Genomic DNA, 21,143 nt, shown 5'->3' on the forward strand with positions numbered 1-21,143 from the left:
TTTCTGTTCCTGTATTAATTTCCTTAGGATAATGGCCTCCAGACATATCCACGGTGCTGCACAGGACATGATTGTATTCTTTTTAATGTGTGCCTAGTATCTTATGGTGTATATGTGGCACATATTTCAATCCAGTTTATTGATTCACACACACGTCAATTCCATGCCTTCCCTATTGTGAATAGCAATATAATGAATATACAAGTGCATGTGGGGTTTCTTTTTGTAGAATTTTTAATTTTCTTTTGGATATATACTCAGTAATGGAATTGCTGGTTGAATGGTACTTCTGTTTTAAATTCTTTGAAAAATCTCCAAACTGCTTTTCACAGTGGCTGAACTAATTTACATTCTCACCAACAGTGTGTAAGCATTCCATTTTCTCTGAAGTCTAACCAGAATTTATGTTTTTACTTTTTAATAGTAGCCATTCTGGCTAATATGAGATGGCATCTCTCATTGATTTGCGTTTCTCTGATGATTAGTGATGTTGAACATGAGGAAAACAACCCCATGAAAACATTGACAAGGGACATAAGCAGACACTTCTCAAAAGAAGACAGGTCGGGCGCAGTGGCTCACGCCTGTAATCCCAGCACTTTGGGAGGCCAAGACGGGCGGATCATGAGGTCAGGAAATCGAGACCATCCTGGCCAACACGGTGAAAACCCATCTCTACTAAAAATACAAAAAATTAGCCGGGCAAGGTGGCTGGCGCCTGTAGTCCCAGCTACTTGGGAGGCTGAGACAGGAGAATGGCGGGAACCCAGGAGGTGGAGCTTGCAGTGAGCCGAGATCGCGCCACTGCACTCCAGCCTGGGCGACAGAGCGAGACTCCGTCTCAAAAAAAAATAAAAATAAAAATAAAAGACATACAAGTGGGATTCTTATTCTATCACAATAAGCTGACTTTCCTTTGAAAAATACAAAATCAAACCATTTTTCAAATTGGTTTGATTTGAAATGTACAATTCTTTAATTGTAGGGATTGACAGTATGTTTCCCCTTCTCTATCTCCTTTCCTCCTTTGTGATTTTTTCTGATCCTTATGAATCCACTCAGCAGAGTAACCTCCATTCTTAATCTGTGTGAATTGTGCTGATGAGTTACTCAGCTCTCTTAAAATCACCAACAAAAGAGTTTTAAATTTCCTAGTTAGTATTACATTTTTAGCGTGCCACAGGATACTCAGAACAAGGACTTCTGCTCCAGGCATTATGGATTATGATGATCAGTTATCTGGATTTCTATAAGCTTTGAAATTAAGAGGTAAAAATCTAAAATAAATTGGACTTCATACTCTTTACACATGTATTGGGTTTGTTAATTATTCCATAGGAAAACAGACACAAGACTTTTGTAGAATTCAATTCTGTTTTACCATATTTAGGGTTACAAGAAGGGAATTATGTTGATGTAATTGACAGACTAAATTAATCTGAGTCATCACATGTGATATTTCTAGGTTTTCAAACGGTAATGACATTCTCTTCAATATGTCCATGCCTAGCTTAGGTTTCTGGGGGAGAGATGAGTAGCTAGTACTACCCATCTAAAACTTAATGTCCATTAGCTGGAATAACGGTGTGATAGGATATTCTTCAAGATGATGCCCTCAATTTCTTTCCTGCCTGCATGTGCATGCTGCTCTTTACATTGACAGGTAGAGTCTAGTCTCCCATTTCTTGAATCTGTGCTGCACACAATGACTTGCTTTACCAATAGGATGCAGCAGAAGTCATATTCTAGGACCTCCAAGGCGAGGTCATAAGAAGCTGTGTAGTATTTGCCTGTGTGTCTTGGGGCCAACTACCACATTGTGAGGACTCCAGGTGACATGGAGAGGCCAGACAAGCATCACACACAGCAGCCAATATGCACTGCCAGTCAGGCGAGTAACCTGTCCAGGCTCTTTAGCCTAGCTGAGCTTTCAGGGGACTCCAGGTAACATGGAGAGGTCAGACAGGCACCACACGCAGCAGCCAGTATGCACTGCCAGCCAGGTGAGTAAACCGTCTAGGCTCCATAGCCTAGCTGGGCTTTCAGGGGACTTCAGCAGCAGCCAACCAACCGCAGCTGCAAGAAAGACTCTAAAAAGAGAACTTTTGTAGCGCCTGTCAACCCACAAAACAATGAGAAATAATGTTATATAAAAGTACTAAACAAATAATAACAATAAACAATATTAAACAATAAATAATTCCTTAAGTTTTAGAATGGCTTACTATTCAGCAAGTGATAGCTAGAACAAGTACTAAATATTGTACAATACTGAATAAGTGTACGTTTAGTTGTATGATATACTTTTATATTTTAAAGCCATTCACGTTTCTGGACAGAGTGCTAAGTGAGCAGTGATTAAATGGTTCCCAAGAGAAGTTGTCTGTCGAATCTCAACAACACCATTTACCAATGGAAGCTATATTTTGTTTTTGGAAAATATACATTTTAATGTTCATTTAAAAATATACTAACAATTGTTTAGAAAGGTATATGCTATTTTGAGAAAAATTTGAGAGAACCAGAAAAGTGTAAACTGTAAGTCTCTAATCACATTTATATGCTATTTGACCCATAAATCCAAAGTCTGATGGTAAATATGTTTATGTAACACTGATATCTGGATAAATAAACAAACGGTTTAATTTTTAAATGATAGGCCTTATAATTGGTATGATGTTGAGAAGGCTGCAGTGAATGGGCTCATCACCATAATAATATTTTCTCTTTAATACTTGTTTAGAACACTGACAACCAGAGAGTCTAAAACCGTGTTACACAGCAGGAATAAAATCAGAGTGACACTTATGTTGCAGCAGCAGGATTGGAATTCTTGCTGTTGGGGTTGGTGGTAGCAAACTCAGTTATGGGTGACTTCTGCTTCACGCTTAGATGGTGTGTTGGAACATTTCCTGTTTAGAACTTTCTAACACTTCCTGACTAAAGTTGTTTACAATAGAAACAAACCCCTCCGATTTTGAATTTAGCCAATTTGTTGTTATATGTTTGTATATATATATATAGAAACATAATTTGTTCATATGTTTCTACTTTTTAGAGTGTGGCTTTCATGTAGACAGAAACTGTATATTATACCTCTTTTTCTTCAGCAGCTGTGTGCCTGGCACCTAGGTGAATTGTCAGTCTTGTTGAATAAGTAAAGCAAAATTATACCAGAAGTAAACTGTTAAATTTGTCATTTTTACTCAGAAAACATATAGCTAAGTAAGATGTATGAATCAGTTCACTCACTTATTCAACATTTATTAAGTGACTACAGTATGCTGTAAGCTAGGAATATGAGATTAAACAAATCTCATCTTGTCTCAAACTTCAGTGGATCCAGGAGTCTCTAGAAGCTTAATTCTTGCTCAATCAGAAATTCCTTTTCACTGAAGACTTGACAAGAAGGTTTGAGAAGGCAAGAGTGTGTGAACTCAGCAGATGTTTGTGATGCATCTACTGTGTCAGGAGCTGTAGTGTCACAGGGTCTGCCTGTGTCTCCTAGGAACAGTGAAAACTAAGGACAATATTTTAAACAACAGATAAGGCCAAGTATGCCACGTGATGGAGAGGGAAAGTGCTGGGTCCCAAGAGTATAACAGGCACTGAGCCTAGCGTGGGGTCCAGGTGTCTCTGGCATGGTGCCCTCCTAGGTCTTGGTTGTCCCTCGTTATTGCTCCTGCTGTCTTCTTCAGCTACATCTGTTTCTCTGCATTTCCTCATTTTTCAGTGTGTGGGATGCAGTTATCTCTGAACAGCAATAGGCAACCATACACCTGTTACGCTGTGCTTGATGCTCTGCATTGATGTACACTGGGCCCAGATTTCCCTGATGGACTGCTCGGGCCATTCTTGTCATCTGGCTCTGAAGACTTTGTTCACAGAGGTGCACTTGCCAGACAGGGAAGTCTGGGGATCTGGGGTCCTCTGATGAGGCCACTCTCACCTGCTTACCTTCCCTGACATACCTAACAGATGAAGCTCAGGTGGGCGATGCACCTGAGGCCACAGTGTGGACCATGTACAATTCTTCAAGCTCTAGCTTCAACTCTCCTTCTTATTACTGTCTTAGGACAGTATATTTAGATGGAAGTAAATTAAAGTAATATTATTAGGGGATAAGATTAAAGTTAATCCCATCTGTAAAAAAGGAAGTAGATTATTTGTGAACTGTAACACTTTGTTTTTAGTGAGAAATCACCTTAAAACTTGGAACCTGGATATAAGATAATTACTTCATTCCGCAAATGTTTAGTAGCAAACTATATGCCAGGACTGTGCTAGGTACTAGAGATACATGGTTGAATACATAGTATAAGGTGCCTTGGAGTGTCAGGTATTTTCATATAAATGGCTCATGCAGTATATAGACAGTGTGGTAAAAAGAGACTTCTGAGATGCACAGAGGGCAGAAATAAAGGGTCTTGGCATGGTGGATAAATGTGTTTGGACGTTTCACTCAGGGCTGTTGAAGTTTTTGAAGGTCAGTGGCCTCAGAGTTTTGGCATTTTCAGGCCCTGCTAAGTACTTTGCTTCTAGCTGGTTGTTGGCCACCATTACTAATCATCAATCGGCTCTGTCTGATTCAGCAATCCCACCACTGGCCATCTACGCAAAGGAAAAGAAATCAATGTATCAGAAAGATACCTGTACTTGTTTGTTGCAACACTTTTCACAGTAGCACAGATATAAAATCAACCTAAATGTCCATCAACAGGTGATTGGAGGAGAAAATGTAGAAAAGATACACAATGAAATACTATTTGGGCATAAAAAAAGAATAAAATCATAACTTTTGCAGACACATGGATGGAACTGGAGGCCATTATTGTAAGTGAAGCGAGCCAGACACAGAGTAAATATCATATTTTATCACTCATAAGTGGGTGCTAAAAGATGTGTAGGTATTGATGTAGAGGGTGGAATGATAATGGAGACTAAGCAGGGTAAGGGGATGGACGGGGTGAATAGTGAGAGGTTACTTAATGGGTACAACGTGCATTATTCCGGTGATGTATCCCTAAAAGCCCTGACTTCACTATGCCATCCAAGCTTACAGCAAAATATCACTTGTAACCCATAAATTTATACACAAAAATCTTAGACCTCTCTCTCTTCTCTCATAAGCCTCAGAGCTCAGAGATCCCCTTGGATCTCCTCAGCCTGCTGAGTTTTGACTTTCCTACCTAAGGTGATTTTGGGCAGAGACAATGGGGTGTTTCAGGAAGATGTTCTCAGGCATGCTGCTTCTGAAGAAACATTGGAAGCTCTTCTAGTGGCCTTTATCTATTCACTGCTTAAAGCAAGGAATAAAACATCTGTGGCTAAAATTTTAAAAACTATGTTTCCCGCCTACCCTTCAGACCTGACAGAAGAGATTTTTAGAGTTTTAAGGGAACAACTTTTTCTGGACTCAAAAGGGCACAGTCGTGCAAAGACCAATGTCACGTAAGTACCTCTTCCCCATCTGTAACATGACTTTCAGATACTGTTCCCACAGCTGGAATCAGTACAATGTTTTGACTGAGGTATTGGAAAAGTCTTATCATTTGAACATATGAATACTGTATTTTTCATTTGAACATATGAATAATGTAAAATTTAGACAGAATTTTATTTGAAAGAATTATTTATGCAATTTTTAGTTAACTGATTTATATTGTGGTTATTTCAAACAATAAAAATCAGGTTGTTGTGTTGTAAGCTAGAAATATTTACAATAACACATGATCTTGATTATCTCACATGATGAATTGAAGATTAAAGCAAAATAATTTATCTTAGGGAACTTTGTGACAGTTTCTGTTTCACTTTGCCTAATAATGACTTCAAACTGTCATGCATATACAGAGAACTCCTGACTAAAGAGACTTATTTTGACTATTGCACTATGTTGCTTATTGTAACTTTTTAAGATCTAGCGGAATATACATTTAGTCTCAGTTGGCCAAGTAAATGTTATGGAATCAGCTTCTGTGTTATGTGCTGAGCATTGAAGGAACAGTGAAGACAAGGCTGCTGCCCTCGCAGAGTCTGGAGGATAAAATCTGATGGAGTGTGTCAGGGAACACGCTGGGAACATCATGGTATGCCAAAAGCACATACAGATGGAACACCTGCCTCAGACCGGGGGAGGGTCAGACAAGGAGAGGATGGAACACCTGCCTCAGACTGGGGGAGGGCCAGACAAGAAGAGGTGTCAGGAGAAACGAGGAAAGTGGGAGAAAACCTGATGGAGTGTGGCAGGGAAGGTGCTGGGAGCATCCCAGGATCCCAAAAGTGCACACAGATGGAACACCTGCCTCAGACTGGGGCAGGGTCAGACAGGGAGAGGTGTCAGGAAAAACAAGGAAAATTTGATCTGCAGGAATAGAAACACACTTGAGAAATCCATGGGGAATGAAAAGAGAATGGCTGAGCAGCAGCAGATTGTCAAGAAGGAAACCAAGAAGGAGCAGTCAAAGAGGTTGATGGAGACAGGAGAAAGAAGATGTCACTGAAGCCAAGGGAAGGAAAGTGTTTCAACACTTCTGGAAAAGAAAAATGACATGCTCTGTCTTAATCTTGCTGTTTTATGAGTCATATAGCAACATTCCAGGTTCTGAGAAGTCCAACACTAAACATGTTTCTTTTAGTTTGCTTAACCCAGCATTTGCCAGAATAATCTGGGCTCAGTGTGAGTGTGTGTGTGTGTGTGCCTGTGTGTTCCACTAATATCTCAATGGGGCTAGTGCTCTATACAACATAATTTTTAAAACACTGGTTTTATCCATCCTATGTTCAGCTGCAGCAATACTTACAAAGGTCAACTTTGATCATGTGTTTAAGTTACTAAAGAAAACAAAACAAACTAATGAATAAAGCTCACCCTGCAGTGACTCCTCATACCCTTACGATGGAGCCCACGTGGCTTGGCCTGGGTTCCTATGCTGACCTGGCCTTGCTGTCTTCTGCCTGCTGCTTTACCTCCTCTTTCCTCCTGGAGAAGGTAAAGGTGCTCTGAGTTTAGGCCTGTCTGGAATATGTGTCCTTCTCCTAAAAGGGACCATGTTTTCCTGAGTCCACTTTAATCTCTTTCAAGGGTATAGAACTTTCCTTAAAGCTTTTGGTCAAGTCTCACTCTCTATGCAGTCTTCCTGCCACTTCTACAATGTACATACTTTACTGATACATTAATTATGTTCTACCAACCCAGGTTTTTTACTTATATGTCATTTTATATCATCATCTTTTTTTCTTAGAGTTTAGTTCACTTATTTATTGAGTCTTTCCACAACATAATTTTATGTCATATAATTTTATATTTATTTTCATTGGTGTTTATATATCTTTTCTGTAAAAATGGAGGCTTTCTAAATAGATCTTCATTAATGTTGAAATAACAAGGTTTTAAGTCTTGGTCTCAGCCAAAAGGAGTTCCTCGCATGCCCAGGAGGGATGAAACAGTTTCATTGTTGAGTTAGATATTCTTAGAGAGAAAGAGAACCATGTGAAATGGAAAATTGCTAACTTTGCCTCAGGGAGACCAGGTTGATTCACTGAGAAAGTTTGAATTGGTTTAGAAAGCATGGTTCTGAGTTTTCTAGGAGAAGGAAAAAAGTTAGGGTAGGGCATCAGAAGTAATGCCCACATCAAAAAGTTAGAAAGATCTGAAACTAACAACTTAACATCACAACTGAAAGAATTAGAGAAGCAAGAAGAACTCAACCACAAAGCTTCTAGAAGACAAGAATTAACTAAAATCAGAGCTGAATTGAAAGAAATTGAGACATGAAAAACTGTTCAAGAAATCACTTAATCAAGATTTTTTGAAAAAATTAAAAAGATAGCACACTAGCTAGACTAATAAAGAAGAAAAGAGAGGAGATTCAAATAAACAAAATTAGAAATGATGAAGGGAATGTTACCACTGACCCCAGATAAATAAAAATAACGACTAGCAACTACTATGAACACATCTACATATATAAACTAGAAACCCTAGAAGAGATGGATAAATTCCTGGCCACATACACCCTCTAAAGACTGAACCAGGAAGAAATTGAGTCCCTAAACAGACCAAAAATGAACTCCAAAAATTGAATCAGTAGTAAATAGCCTACCAAAAAAAAAAAAAAAAAAAAAAAAAAAAAAAAAAAAAAAAAAAAAAAACAAGGACCTGATAGATTAACAGTCAAATTTTAACAAATGTACAAAGAAGAGCCAGTACCATTCTACTAAAACTATTTCAAGAAATAGAGAAGGAGAGCCTCCTCCCCAACTTATTCTATGAGGCCAGCATCATCCTGATACCAAAGCCTGGCAGTGACACAACAGAAAAAGAAAGTTTCAGGCCAGTATCCTTGATGAACATCCATTCAATAATCTACAACAAAATCCTTGCAAACCGAATCCAGCAACACATCAAAAGGCTAATTCACCACAGTGAAGTAGGCTTCTTCCCTGGAATGGAAGGTTGGTCCCTCATGGGCAAATCAATAAAATGTGATTCATAACATAAATAAAACTAAAGACAAGAACCACATGATTGTCTCAATAGATGCAGAAAAGGCTTCCAGTAAAATTCAACAACGCTTCATGTTAAAAACTCTCAATAAATGTGATATTGAAGGAACATACCTCAAAATAATAAAGGACACTTATGACAAACTCACAGCCAACATTATACTAAATGGGCAAAATCTGGAAGCATTTTCCTTGAAACCCACACAAGACAAGGATGCCCTCTCTCACCACTCCTTTTCAACATAGTATTAGAAGTCCTTGCTGGAGCAATCAGACAAGATAAAGAAATAAAGAGTGTTTAAATAGAAAGATAAATTCAACTACCTCTGTTTGCAGACAACATAATTCTCTATCTAAACCCTATAGTTGTGACCCAAAAGCTCCTTAAGCTGATAAACAACTTCCACAAAGTTTCAGGATACAAAATCAATGTACAAAATTTTCTAGCATTCCTAAGCACCAAGAAGAGCCAAACTAAGAGCCAAATAAGAGAGGCAATTTCATTCGCAATTTCCACAAAATGAAAAAAATACATAGGAATATAGCTAACCAGGGAGGTGAAAAATCTCTACAATGAAAATTACAAACCACTGCTCAAAGAAGTCAGAGAAGACACAAATGAAAAATCATTCCATGTTAACGGAGAGAAAGAATTAATATCATTTAAATGGTCATACTGCCCAGAGCTATTTCTATTAAACTACCAATGACATGCTTCAAGGAAGTAGAAAAAGCTATTTGAAAATTCATATAGAACCAAGAAAGAACCTAAGTAGCCAAGGCAATCCTAAGCAAAAAAAAAAAAAAAAAAAAAAAAAAACAAAGCTTGAGGCATCATTATTACCTGACTTCAAACTATACTACAGCACTACAGTAACCAAAACAGCATGGTACCGATGATACTTAAACAGACACATACATGGAACAGAGCAGAGAGCCCAGAAATAAGACCACATACCTACAGCTATCTAATCTTTGACAAAGCTGGCAAAAACAAGCAATGGGGAAAATATTCCCTATTCAATAAATGGTGCTGGGATAACTGGCTAGCTATATGCAGAAGATTGAAGTTGGACTTCTTCCTTATACAATACACAGAAATCAACTCAAGATGGATTAAATACTTAAATGTAAAACCCAAAACTATAAAAGCCCTGGGAGACAACCTAGGCAATACCATCCTGGACATAGAAACAGGAAAAGATTTCATGATAAAGACACCAAAAACAATTACAAGAAATGCAACTATGGACAAGTTGGATCTAACTAAACTTAAAACCTTCTGCTCAGCAAAATAAATTATGGATAGAGTGAACAGACAACCTATAGAATGAGAAAAAGTATGTACAAACTATGTGTCTGACAAAGATCAATATAAGGAATTTAAATTTACAAGAGAAAAACAACCCTATTAAAAAGTGGCTAAAGAATTGTCTATTCATGTCCTTAGTCTACTTTTTGATAGGATTTTTTTTTTCTTGCTAATTTGTTTGAGCTCATTGTATATTCTGAATATTAGGTCTTTGTCAGATATACAGATTGTGAAGATTTTTTCCCATTCTTTGGATTGTCTGTTTACTCTGCCGTGAAAAGGCTCTTTAGTTTAATTAAATCCCACCTATTTATCTTTGCTTTTCTTGCTGTTAGGTTCTTGGTCATGAAATCCTTGCCTAAGCCAATGTCTAGAAGGGTTTCTTTGATGTCGTCATCTAGAATTTTTATAGTTTCAGGTCTTAGATTTAAGTCTTTGATCCATCTTGAGTTGATTTTTTGTATACAGTGAGAGATGAAGATCCAGTTTCATTCTCCTACATGTGGCTTGCCAATTATCCCAGCACCATTTGTTCAGTAGGATGTTCTTTCCCCACTTTGTTTTTGCTTGCTTTGTTAAAGATCAGTTGGTTGTAAACATTTGAGTTAATTTCTGGGTTCTCCATCATGTTCCCTTTGTCTATGTGCCTGTTTTTATACCAGAACCATGCTGTTTTGGTGACTATGGTCTTGGGATATAGTCTGAAATCAGGTAATGTGATGCTTTCTGATTTGTTCTTTTTATTTAGTGTTGCTTTGGCTATGCGGGCTCTTTTTTGGTTCCATATGAATTTTAGGATTGTTTTTTCTAGTTCTGTGAAGAATGATGATGGTATTTTGATGGCAATTGCATTGAATTTGTAGATTGCTTTTGGCAGTATGGTCATAGACAATTCTCAGAAGATATACAAATGGCCAACAAACATATGAAAAAATGCTCAACATCACTGATGATCAGGGAAATGCAAATTACAACCACAATGCAATACCACCTTACTCCTGCAAGAATGGTCATAATAAAAAAAAAAATAATAGATGTTGGTGTGAATGTGGTGAAAAGGGAACATTTCTCCAGTGCTGGTGAGAACGTAAACTAGTACAATCACTATAGACAACAGTGTGGAGATTCCTTAAAGAACTAAAAGCAGAAGTACGATTTGATCCACCAATCCCACTACTGGCTATGTACCCAGAGGAAAAAAAAAAGTCATTATACAAAAAAGATACTTGCACACACATATTTATAGCAGCACAATTTGCAATTGCAAAAATGTAGAACCAATCCAAATGCCCATCAATCAACAAGTGGATGAAGAAACTGTGGTATATATGTACGATGGAATACCACTCAGCCATAAAAAGGAATGAATTAATGGCAGTTGCAGCAACCTGATGGGATTGAAGACTGTTATTCTAAGTGAAGTAACTCAGGAATGGAAAAGCAAACATCATATATTCTCACTTACAATTGGGAGCTAAGCTATAAGGATGCAAAAGCATAATAACAACAGACTCTGAGGACTCAGGGAGAAAGGGGAGAAGGTGCTGAGGGATAAAAGGCTACAAACTGGGTTCAGGGTATACTGGTGAGGTGACAGATGCACCAAATCTTACAAATCACCAATAAATAACTTACTAGTGTAACCAAATACCACTTGTTGCCCCAAAACCTATGGAAATTAAAAAAAAAATTTAAGTGCACAAAGGACATGAATGCTTTTCAAAAGAATACACATGTGACCCTAGAATACAAAGCTCAATATCACTGGCCATTAGAGAAATGCAAATCCAAGGCACAGTGAGACACCATCTCACACCAGTCAGAATGGCTATTATTAAAAAGCCAAAAAATAACAGATGCTGGCAAGGTTGTGGAGAAACAGAACATACACTGTTGGTGGGAGTGTACATCGGTCCCACCATTGTGGAAAGCACAATAATGCTTTCCTCAAAAGAGATAAAAGTAGAACTATCGCTTGACCCAGCAATCTCATTACTGGGTATACACCTGGAGGTATATAAATTATTCTATCATAAAGACACAAGCACGTAATTGTTTATTGCAGCACTATTCTCAATAGTAAAGACATGGAATCAACCTAAATGCCCAACGATGACAGATTGGATACAGATAATATGGCACATTGTGGAGGAAAAGTTAAATATTAAATTTGAACTCAATTGAACAGGGACACCAATAATGGTCACTAAGTCCTGGAACAAGTTGTGTGAGCCCCTGCAGGCATTCATTCAGCAATGTTTTGGATAAATAGTTATTGAAAAACAACAGACAATCGCAAAAACAAGTTGACTTTTTGTGTTCCTTGAGCCCAGTTGCGAAGAGCCCTCATGACTGGGCCTCATGACAAACCACTTGTTACAAGAAGAGCTAGTTTCCCAGACCGTGCTGAAGCTTCTCCTCATCTGTGCACAGACTAGTGGCCAACTCTGGAGCAACCCTGTTGCTTCCCAGCCTGGTGATGAATCCTCCATAGTCTGGTGAGTGTAAATATATATATACACACCTTTTCCCTTCTCCCCTTTCCATTAAAATTTGTTCATTGTATCATTGACTTATCAGATGATTTGCTTATTATATCTATATTGCCATATACTTTGGATAAAGTCTGTTTACCCTTAAAAGTATTGTTTCTTTTCTTCTTTCCTCACATATTTCCCACACAGAACACACATATGCACCATGGAATACTATGCAGCTATGTGTTCTCACTTATAAGTGGGAGCTAAATAATGAGAACTTATGAACACAAAGAAGGAAACAACAGACAACAGACACTGAGGGCTACTTGAGGGGGGAAGGTGGGAGGAGGGAGAGGAACAGAAAAGATAACTATGGGGTGCTGAGCTTAATACCTGGGTTATGAAATAATCTGTATAACAAGCCCCTGTGATGTCAGTTTATCTATGTAACAAACCTTCATGTTTACCCCCGAACCTAAAATAAAAAAAAAAATTAAATCCTTTATGAAAGCTATAAGATCTGCTCCTGTGTATTTGTATGTCTATATGTGTAACGTGTATGTGATTATATTTTGTAAATAAAGCTCATTCTTAAATCGTTAGTAAAATCAAAATGGCTTTACAATTATCAATTAAATATAAGTAGATACTTGCTTGATTTAACTATGATCTTATGTCTTTTGTTGAGAATTTCTGGATTCAGGGGGTCTTGAAAGGTGACCATGATGAAGACTGGAGACATGTTCTCAGTGCCTAGACCAGCAGCTGCAAGCCAGAATCAAGCCCAATCCACCCCTTCATTCTGTGCTTTTCCTGTTTTGCCTTCTGGCTATTTTAGGAGGGGTTGGATCCTCCAGTTACAGTCTTCACAGCTCTGTCTTTAGTCCTAATGGACTCAGGCACGCCCTGATCGTCATAGTTTTCCTGGGTGCTATGTGGCTACTTGGGACCTAGAATTACTGAGGGAAGGCATTAGGGATGCTGCCTGTGTCACAGTTTCAAAATTCAGTTCAGTAATTTAAAATCTTAAAGTTATGTTAAATTAAGTAATAAATAACCATAAAATATCTGGAGTCATTTGTAAGCTAAAATAGTGAAATATTAACCATTAAAAATTAGTTTAGGTCTATATACCATGACATGTTACTTGTATATGGTATAGAAAGCCTAAATATCTTTAGTTCTGTTAATAAACAGTAATTTGAAGTTCTATATTTCTTAAAAGTTATAAAAGGGATTTTATCTAAAAATACTGATATAAGACAGTTAAAAATCACTTTTTAGGGTTTTCACTGAAAATTGGAGCTCCTAAGACTTAATTACTAGATATGAGAGAAACGATTCTGCACACAGTGTATAAAAAGCAAGATATGCTTTTTTTTTTTTTTTTCTTTTTTGAGAATGAGTCTTATTTTGTTGCCCAGGCTGGCATGCAGAGGCATGATCTCAGCTCACTGCAACCTCTGCCTCCCTGGTTCAAGTGATTTCACCTGCCTCAGCCTCCCAAGTAGCTGGGATTACAGGTGCTTGCCACCACACCCAGCTAATTTTTTTATTTTTAGTAGAGATGGAGTTTCACCATGTGGGCCAGCCTGGTCTTGAACCTCTGACCTCAAGTGATACACCTGCCTTGGTCTCCCAAAGTGCTGGGATTACAGGCTTGTGAACATATGCTTTTGATGATAAAACTTATAAAGACATAAAAATGTGTTTTAATTTTTTTTTTTGGTTTGAAGTTACTTAAAGGTTTCAAATTGAAGAAGTAAAAAAAAAAAAACTAGATAAAACAGGATAAATACAGAAAGTTGGGGGAAAATGTAAAGCATAGGTTCACAAAAATCTGAGATTAAAAGATGACAACATTTGATAAATTTATTTTATCTTTTAAATATCTTTTAAATCTATTTTATTTTAACTTTAGAGGCCGGGCGCCATGGCTCATGTCTGAAAATAATAAAATGTTCTTGTCAATTGTGTCTAACTATAACAACTTAAAGTCATTTCCACTGTAAATTGCTTAATTCTGAAGGCAGTTTCTGAAAACTTCACAAGCTTGCAAAATCCTAGAATATTGTGTGGAGGTTCATGAAAGGATGGAGATGGCCCTGAGAAGCACTCTTGAAAACAGGTTTTTGAGAACTTTAGAATTATTTGAACTGGGTAAGAATTCCCAGAACTTTAGTGAAGAGACTGACTGGATTATAAAACTGCTAACCCAAGCAGAATAAAAATCAATTGAATACCAAGAAAATACTTGGCCAGATTTTCATGCCAAATCAGCCAGTATTTAAATTGTCTGGTTAAAGAATTTGAATGAACTGCAGAGTCCAAGTCAAATGATCTATGATAATCCCTGGTTAGTCTGTGCCATGCACCAAAGTTGAAGAAACAGTCCAATGTTAAGCATGGAGAACCAGGATATCTTCCTTGTCCTTCCTGAGTTCTGAAAGCTTTTCTTATTAAAAGTTCTGCATTCTGATTCTTGGGTGTGAGGAGAAAGCAAGATGGCAGAAAGAAGGCTCCACTGATTGTCCCTCCTGCAAGGACACCAGATGAACAACTATTAATATCCACTAGAACCAAAAACATTCATAAGAACCAAAAATCAGGTGAGTACTCAAAGTACCTGGTTTTAACCTCATAGCACTGAAAGAGACACTGAAGAGAGAGAAAAAAACAGTCCTGAATCACGGGTGCTACCATTTCCTCACCCCCAGCAGTGATGGCATGGTGCAGAGATCAACTCTGGGTTCTGCAGGAGGGAGACCACAGCAACTGTGAGGCACTGAACTCTGTGCTGTCCTGTTAGAGCAGAAAGGAAAACCAGATCAAATGCAGTTAATGCCCGTCCACAGAGGTATCATTTAAACCAGCCCTAGCCAGAGGGGAATCAGATTCCAGTGGTTGGAAATTGAGTGTTTGGAAACCTGGCAACTGAGGGCTCCAGAACTCTGTGTATCTAAGAAAACTTGAAAGGCAGCCCAGGCCATCAGGACTGCAACTCTTAGGTGAGGCCTAGGGCTGAACTAGGCCCAGGGACAGTGGACTGGGGTGGGGAGGGCATGCAACATACTGAGACACCAGCTGGGGCAGCCAAAGGAGTTCTGGCATTATCACTCCCCAAACACCAGGGTGCACAGCTCCTGGCTCCAAAAGGGACCCCGTCCTTCTGCTTGAGAAGAGGAGGGAAAAGAGTAGGGAGGAATTTTTCTTTCATCCTGGATACCAGCTCAGCCACAGCAAGATAATGCACTGGTCAGGATCCTGAGACCTCCTTTCCAGGTTCTGGCTCCTAGACATTCCTAGACACACCCTGGGCCAGAAGGAAACTTGCTGCCTTGAAGGAAAGAACCAAGTGCTGGCAGCATTTATCACCTGCAGACTTAAAAACCTTTAGGCTCTGAATGACCAGCAGCCATACCCAGGTACTACGTCAAGGGCCTTGGATGACCCTCTTCGACTTGCTAGATTTAGGTGACACTCAGCACATTACCAGCTGTGGTGGCTAAAAGGCAAAATTCCTTCTTGGGAAAAGTAGAGAGAAAATTAAAGGGGACTTTGTTTGCCCCTTAGGTACCAGCAAGGCCAGAGGTGGGTAGAGCACCAAGCGAGCTTTCCAAATCCCTGATTCTAGGACTTGATTCTTGGTTGGCATGTATGAAGCTGCCCAGGGCCAGTAGGGAGCCCATTGCCCTGAAAACGGCAAGTCTCAAGCCAAGCAGCATTCATTAGAAGCTGACAAGAGGCTTTGGGCCTTAAGGGAACATTCATGGTAGCCTGGCAGTACTCATTGTGGCCTGGGGTGGTGGTGGCTACTCTGCCTTTAGAAAAGGAAGGGAGGAATAGGAAGGACTAGGTCTTGTGGTTTGAGTGCCAGATCAGTTGCAATGCAATAGAATGTCAAGTGGACTTCTAAAATTTTTGACTCTACTCCCTGACTTCTGAATGGCACTTCTGGACCCAGCCAAGGACTGAGGGACCTCACTGTCCTAAAGGAAAGGACACAGGCCTGGCTGGCTTTGCCACCTGCTAATTGTAGAGACCAAAGGCCTTGAGTGAACATAGGCAGTCGTCAGAAAGCGCATGCAGCAGGACTTGAGCAAGACCTGGTGCTGTGCTAGCTTCAGGTCTGATCCAGGGCAGTTATAGTGGTGATGGCCAGGGGTGCTTGTGTCTTTCTTCTCCCAGCTTTAGGTGGCTTACAACAGAAAGAAAGACTCTGTATCTTTGAGAGAAAATAAGGGTAGGGAACAAGAGTCTTTAGTAACCCAGAAAATTCTCCTGGATCTTGTTGAAGGCTGTCAAGGCGGTACTTCTATGAGTCTGGAAGAATTACAGCATTATTGGGTATAAGGTGCCCCATAAAGCAGATGTGGCTTAGATCCTAACACCCAAGTCTTTTCAAACATGTGAAAAGCCTTCCCAAGAAAGACAGTTACAAATAAGCCTAGACAGTGAAGACTACAGTAAATGCTCACCTTTTCTCTTTTTTAATTTTATTTTTTTAAACCTCTCATATGGTGCTGCATGCCCAAAATTTTAATGTACAGACACTGAAGAACATCTACTAGCATCAACACTATCCATGAAAACATGACCTCACCAAGTGAACTAAATAAGGCACTGGGGACAAATCCTGGAGAAAAAGAGATATGTGACTTTTCAGACAGAGAATTCAAAATAGCTATGTTAAAAAAAAAAATGAAAGAAATTTAAGATAACAAAGTAAAGAAATTCCTAATTTTATCAGCTAAACTCAACAAAGAGATTGAAATAGTTACAACAAATTAAGCAGAAATTCTGGAGCTGAAAAATGCAATTGGCATGCTGAAGTATGCAGTAGAGCCATTTAATGGCAGAATGGATCAAGCAGAAGAAATAGTGAGCTTGAAGACAGGCTATTTGAAAATACATAAAAGAGACAAAAGAAAAAGAATAAAAACAATGAATCGTGTCTACAGGATCTAGAAAATAGCCTGACAAAGATAGATCTAAGAGTTACTGGTTTTAAAGAAGATGTAGAGAAAGAGGCAGGGGTAGAAAAATTTATTCAAATGGATAATAACAGAGAACTTTCCAAACCTAGAGAAAGATATCCATATTCAACTACAAAAATATCATAGAACATTAAGCAGATTTAACCCAAAAAAAGACTGCTTCAAAGCATTCAATAATTGATCTTCCAAAAGTCAAAGATAAAGAAAAGTTCTAAAGGAAGAAAGAGAAAAGAAACAAATAACATACAGGGGAGCTCCAACACGTCTGGCAGCAGACTTTGCAGTGGAAACCCTACCAGCCAGGAGAGAGAAGCAATAAATATTTAAAGTACTAAAGGAAACAAACTTTTACCTTAGAATAGCATATACAGCGAAAATCTTCTTCAAATAAAAAGAAGAAATACTGACTTTTCCAGACAAACAAAAGCTGAAGTAGTTTATGAATACCATACCTGTCCTACAAGGAACGCTAAAGGGAGTACTTCAATCAGGAAGAAAAGGACATTCATGAGCAATAAATGATCGCCTAAAGGTAAAAAAAAAAAACCCTCACTGGTGATAGTGTACAAAACTGATTTGTTTTCTACCACCAGAGCAAGCACAAAAGAACCAGCGAGTAGGCAAGGGTAGGAGCAAAACTGCAAATTTATTTTTGGTCACCTAGCTTCAGGGAAGAAGGTGGGTAGGGAGAGGTCTGTCGGCCTCCGGCAAAGGAGGCCAAGAGAGTCCCCCCCCACCCGTGGAGCTCTCCAGTGGAGTTCCTAATGCAGTCCCCACAGGAGTGGGGGGCTGGGAAGTCCCCACAGCCCGCCGGGAGCGGCTTTTCTGGGAGTGGGAGGGCAATGGGGGGGCAGGGTCGTGTGGGGGAGGGGAGAGCATTCTGCAGGTGCCACCAGGTAAATCTTGGTCTCTTCGGATTGAAGTCACCTGGCACATGCCCGGTCTGCACCTTCTCCCTGGGGCTGCATTTCCGCCCCCCCCCCCCAAAAGTTGGTGATGAAGAACCCGGAAGTGCGCCATCTTGCCTCCGTTGGTCCGAACAAAAACAAAACAGAATATTTTAACACTATAGCTGTGTGGTGTGTAAACTACTTATTCAAAGTAGGAATACTAAATAATATCCAACCCAAAGAAATAACCACAACAACATTTCAAGACATAGCACAACAAATAGAAACAACAAAAAGTTAAAAAGTGAAGGGATGAGCCCACCCCTCCTAAGCCGGCCAGATGCTCCTAAGCTGGGGAGCCAGGGGAAGGCCTGGAGCTGGGCGGAAGGGAGGCCCGGAGAGCCCAGAGCCGGAAGCCTGAGCCGGGGAGGGAGGCCTCAGGCGCACTACAGCAACAGCAGGGCGGCGCCACATTGGTTCTGCGCATGGCCTGGCCGCCGACGACGCGGGACGCTCTGGGAGGCCGGCGGAAGACGCAGAGCGGCTGCCGGTGGTGCTCGGGCGTGGAGGTAGACAGCTGCCCGGGGGCACGGGCGAGTGGCTGGGGGTCCCGGATCCGAGCCCCGCAGCCCCAAGGTGGCGGTGAGGCCTGGAGTCGTGCGGGCGTGGCTGGGCCGGGCGCTTGGGGCAGCCAGGCGCCGCTGCTGGCGTCTAGGCCGCACCATCCTGCAGGCGCCGGATCTCCTCTGATCTCATGAAGTTCAGCAGGGTCGGGCCTGGTTAGTACTTGGATGGGATTCCGCCTGGGAATAGCGGGTACTGTAGGCTTTTGGCTTCCCCCTCCCTCCCTCTTTCCCCCTTTTGTCTCCGTGCTTCCCAACCGCCCCCTGACACTGCTCCCCCTTGTCCATCCCTGCGCCCCAGCGGCAGCCCAGGACCTCCTCCTGAAGGTCGCCACTGCAGCACCGCCAGGCAGCAGCATCCCACCTCGTCAGACCCCCGGCAGCTCCACCAGGAGCCCAGTTCCAACCTGGGCGGGAGGGGATGGATCCTGAAGGGCGCCAAGTGTGGGTTCCCTGAGGTCCCGGGTGTCTTCCCGCTCCCCGGACGCCCAGGCAAGTCAATTCATTAATCCAGCGCCTGGCAACCATCCAATCCTGGGGAAGGGGCAGCGGGTCCCACAGACGCCAGCCAAGACCTGCGCTCCAGAACCCGTGGGCCGCTTTCCTGGGGGAAGGACATTGTCTTCGCCCGCCACGAGGAAATCCGTCTCTGTGCACCCGGTTTCCCATTGCCACCAACTTCGTGTAAACTGCAGTCCCGAGGACACGAGAGAGACCCAGGCCTCGGGCTGTGGACACGCTGGGCGCCAAGGCTCCCGCCAGAGGGACGGGCGCACTGTACAAATCTCGGGGCCCACCGCAGCAAGAGGACAGGGAGAAGAAAACAAAAGAAGGACCCTGTGAAAGGCACCCCCAAAGCAACCAACCAATCCAAGAAAAAACACATCTCAGGTCTCCGTTGATTTTCCCACATGGGGGGCCCTGCCCAAGCACCCTCCACCCTACCCCAGCCTGCTCAAAGGGAGGGTGTCTACCTGAGCACAGCCTCCCTCTCCAAGTCTCTGTCATTCTCGCTCTCCAGCTTCCTCACCCTCTCCTTTTCTCTACTTCCCTCTCCACCTCTTGCTCTTCTGTCGCGCCCTCTCTTTCTCTCTCTCTCTCCTCCCTCCCTCTGTGTCTCTCTATCACTGTCTCTCTCTCCCTGTGGTTCTGTCCATCCCTCTCTCCCTTTCTCTCCTTCTGTAGCAGGAGGAGCCGCAGACAAGCATTGGCAGACTCAGGTCTCCAAAAACCGAGCTCCCCAAGTGAGCAATTCCTGTCCCTCTTAAGGGCTTACAACTCTAAGGGGATCTGCATGAGAGGGTCGTGATCAATTGAGGAAGCAGGGATAACGTGACTGGGGGCTGCATGCACCAGTAATTAGATCAGAACAAAACAGCACAGGGATTTTCACAATGCTTTTCTATATAATGTCTGTAATCTATAGATAACATAATGGGTTAGGTCAGGGGTCCCTGTTTAACTACCAGGCCCAGGGTGTGGCGCTGAGCTATCTGCCTGTGGATTTCATTTCTGCGTTTTAGTTTTTACTTCTTCTTTCTTTGGAGGCAGAAATTGGGCATAAGACAATATGAGGGGTGGCCTCTTCCCTTACTTCAAGCTATCTGTGTCTGTGTCTTTGTGTGTCCATGTGTGTGTGTCCGTGCGTGCGTGTCCGCACTCATGCGCCTGTGTGTATCTGTGTGTGTGTCGGGGTGGGTTTGCTCCTGGTGGTGGGGTGTGTCTGGGTGTCCCTCTGCCCCTCTCTCCCGGAACCAGGCTGCCGGGGCTCTAGTGCCAGTGCCAGGCAAAGCAGAGCCTTCCCACTGCCTTGACCACTGGCAGGTCCTCCTCTGGACAAGCGGGGGCCTTGAAGGAGGGGCGGCGAGGAAACCAAAACAATTTTTCCGTGGCAAGTTGGAGGACCGGAGGGGATCCCAGGACCTCCTGAGCCCTGGGCCTTGAGGCCTCGGAGCACACCCGGTCTTGAGCTGGCCCACGTGTTGGAAGCTCAGGAGCTCCAAAGCCACGGAAGGCATGGAGCCTCTGCGAAAAGGGAGGCCACCTGGTGTGCCTGGAGCCTGGACAGGGGACTGAGGCCTCTGGCTGTCCCGCGCAGCAGCAGGGCGGCGCCATAGCGGTCCCTTGTGTGGTCTGGCTGCAGGCCTGTTGGGGGGGGCGGTGGTAGCGGTGGCTCTGGGAGGCCGGCGGAAGGCGCAGCGCGGCGGCCGGAGGTGCTGGGGCCCAGGGTCTGAGCCTTGCAGCCCGGAGGTGGCGGTGATTCCTGGAGTTGAGCAGGCTTGACTGGGCCGGGCTCTTGCGACAGCCAGGCTCCGCTGCCGGTCTTTATGGCC

General features: G+C 41.9%; 1 long non-coding RNA gene across 1 annotated transcript; it reads right to left on the reverse strand.

Annotated features, from left to right (window-relative positions):
* Positions 1-4,011: 4,011 nt before the first annotated feature.
* Positions 4,012-19,824, reverse strand: LOC104660117. Its single transcript, XR_747671.2, has 3 exons — positions 19,785-19,824; positions 16,779-16,936; positions 4,012-4,603 (listed from the first exon to the last, which is right to left on the reverse strand). It is a non-coding gene; the product is annotated as an uncharacterized LOC104660117 (long non-coding RNA).
* Positions 19,825-21,143: the final 1,319 nt, after the last annotated feature.

This window comes from Rhinopithecus roxellana, chromosome 13 (genome assembly GCF_007565055.1).
Source record: "Rhinopithecus roxellana isolate Shanxi Qingling chromosome 13, ASM756505v1, whole genome shotgun sequence".
In the NCBI taxonomy this organism is placed as follows: domain Eukaryota; kingdom Metazoa; phylum Chordata; class Mammalia; order Primates; family Cercopithecidae; genus Rhinopithecus; species Rhinopithecus roxellana.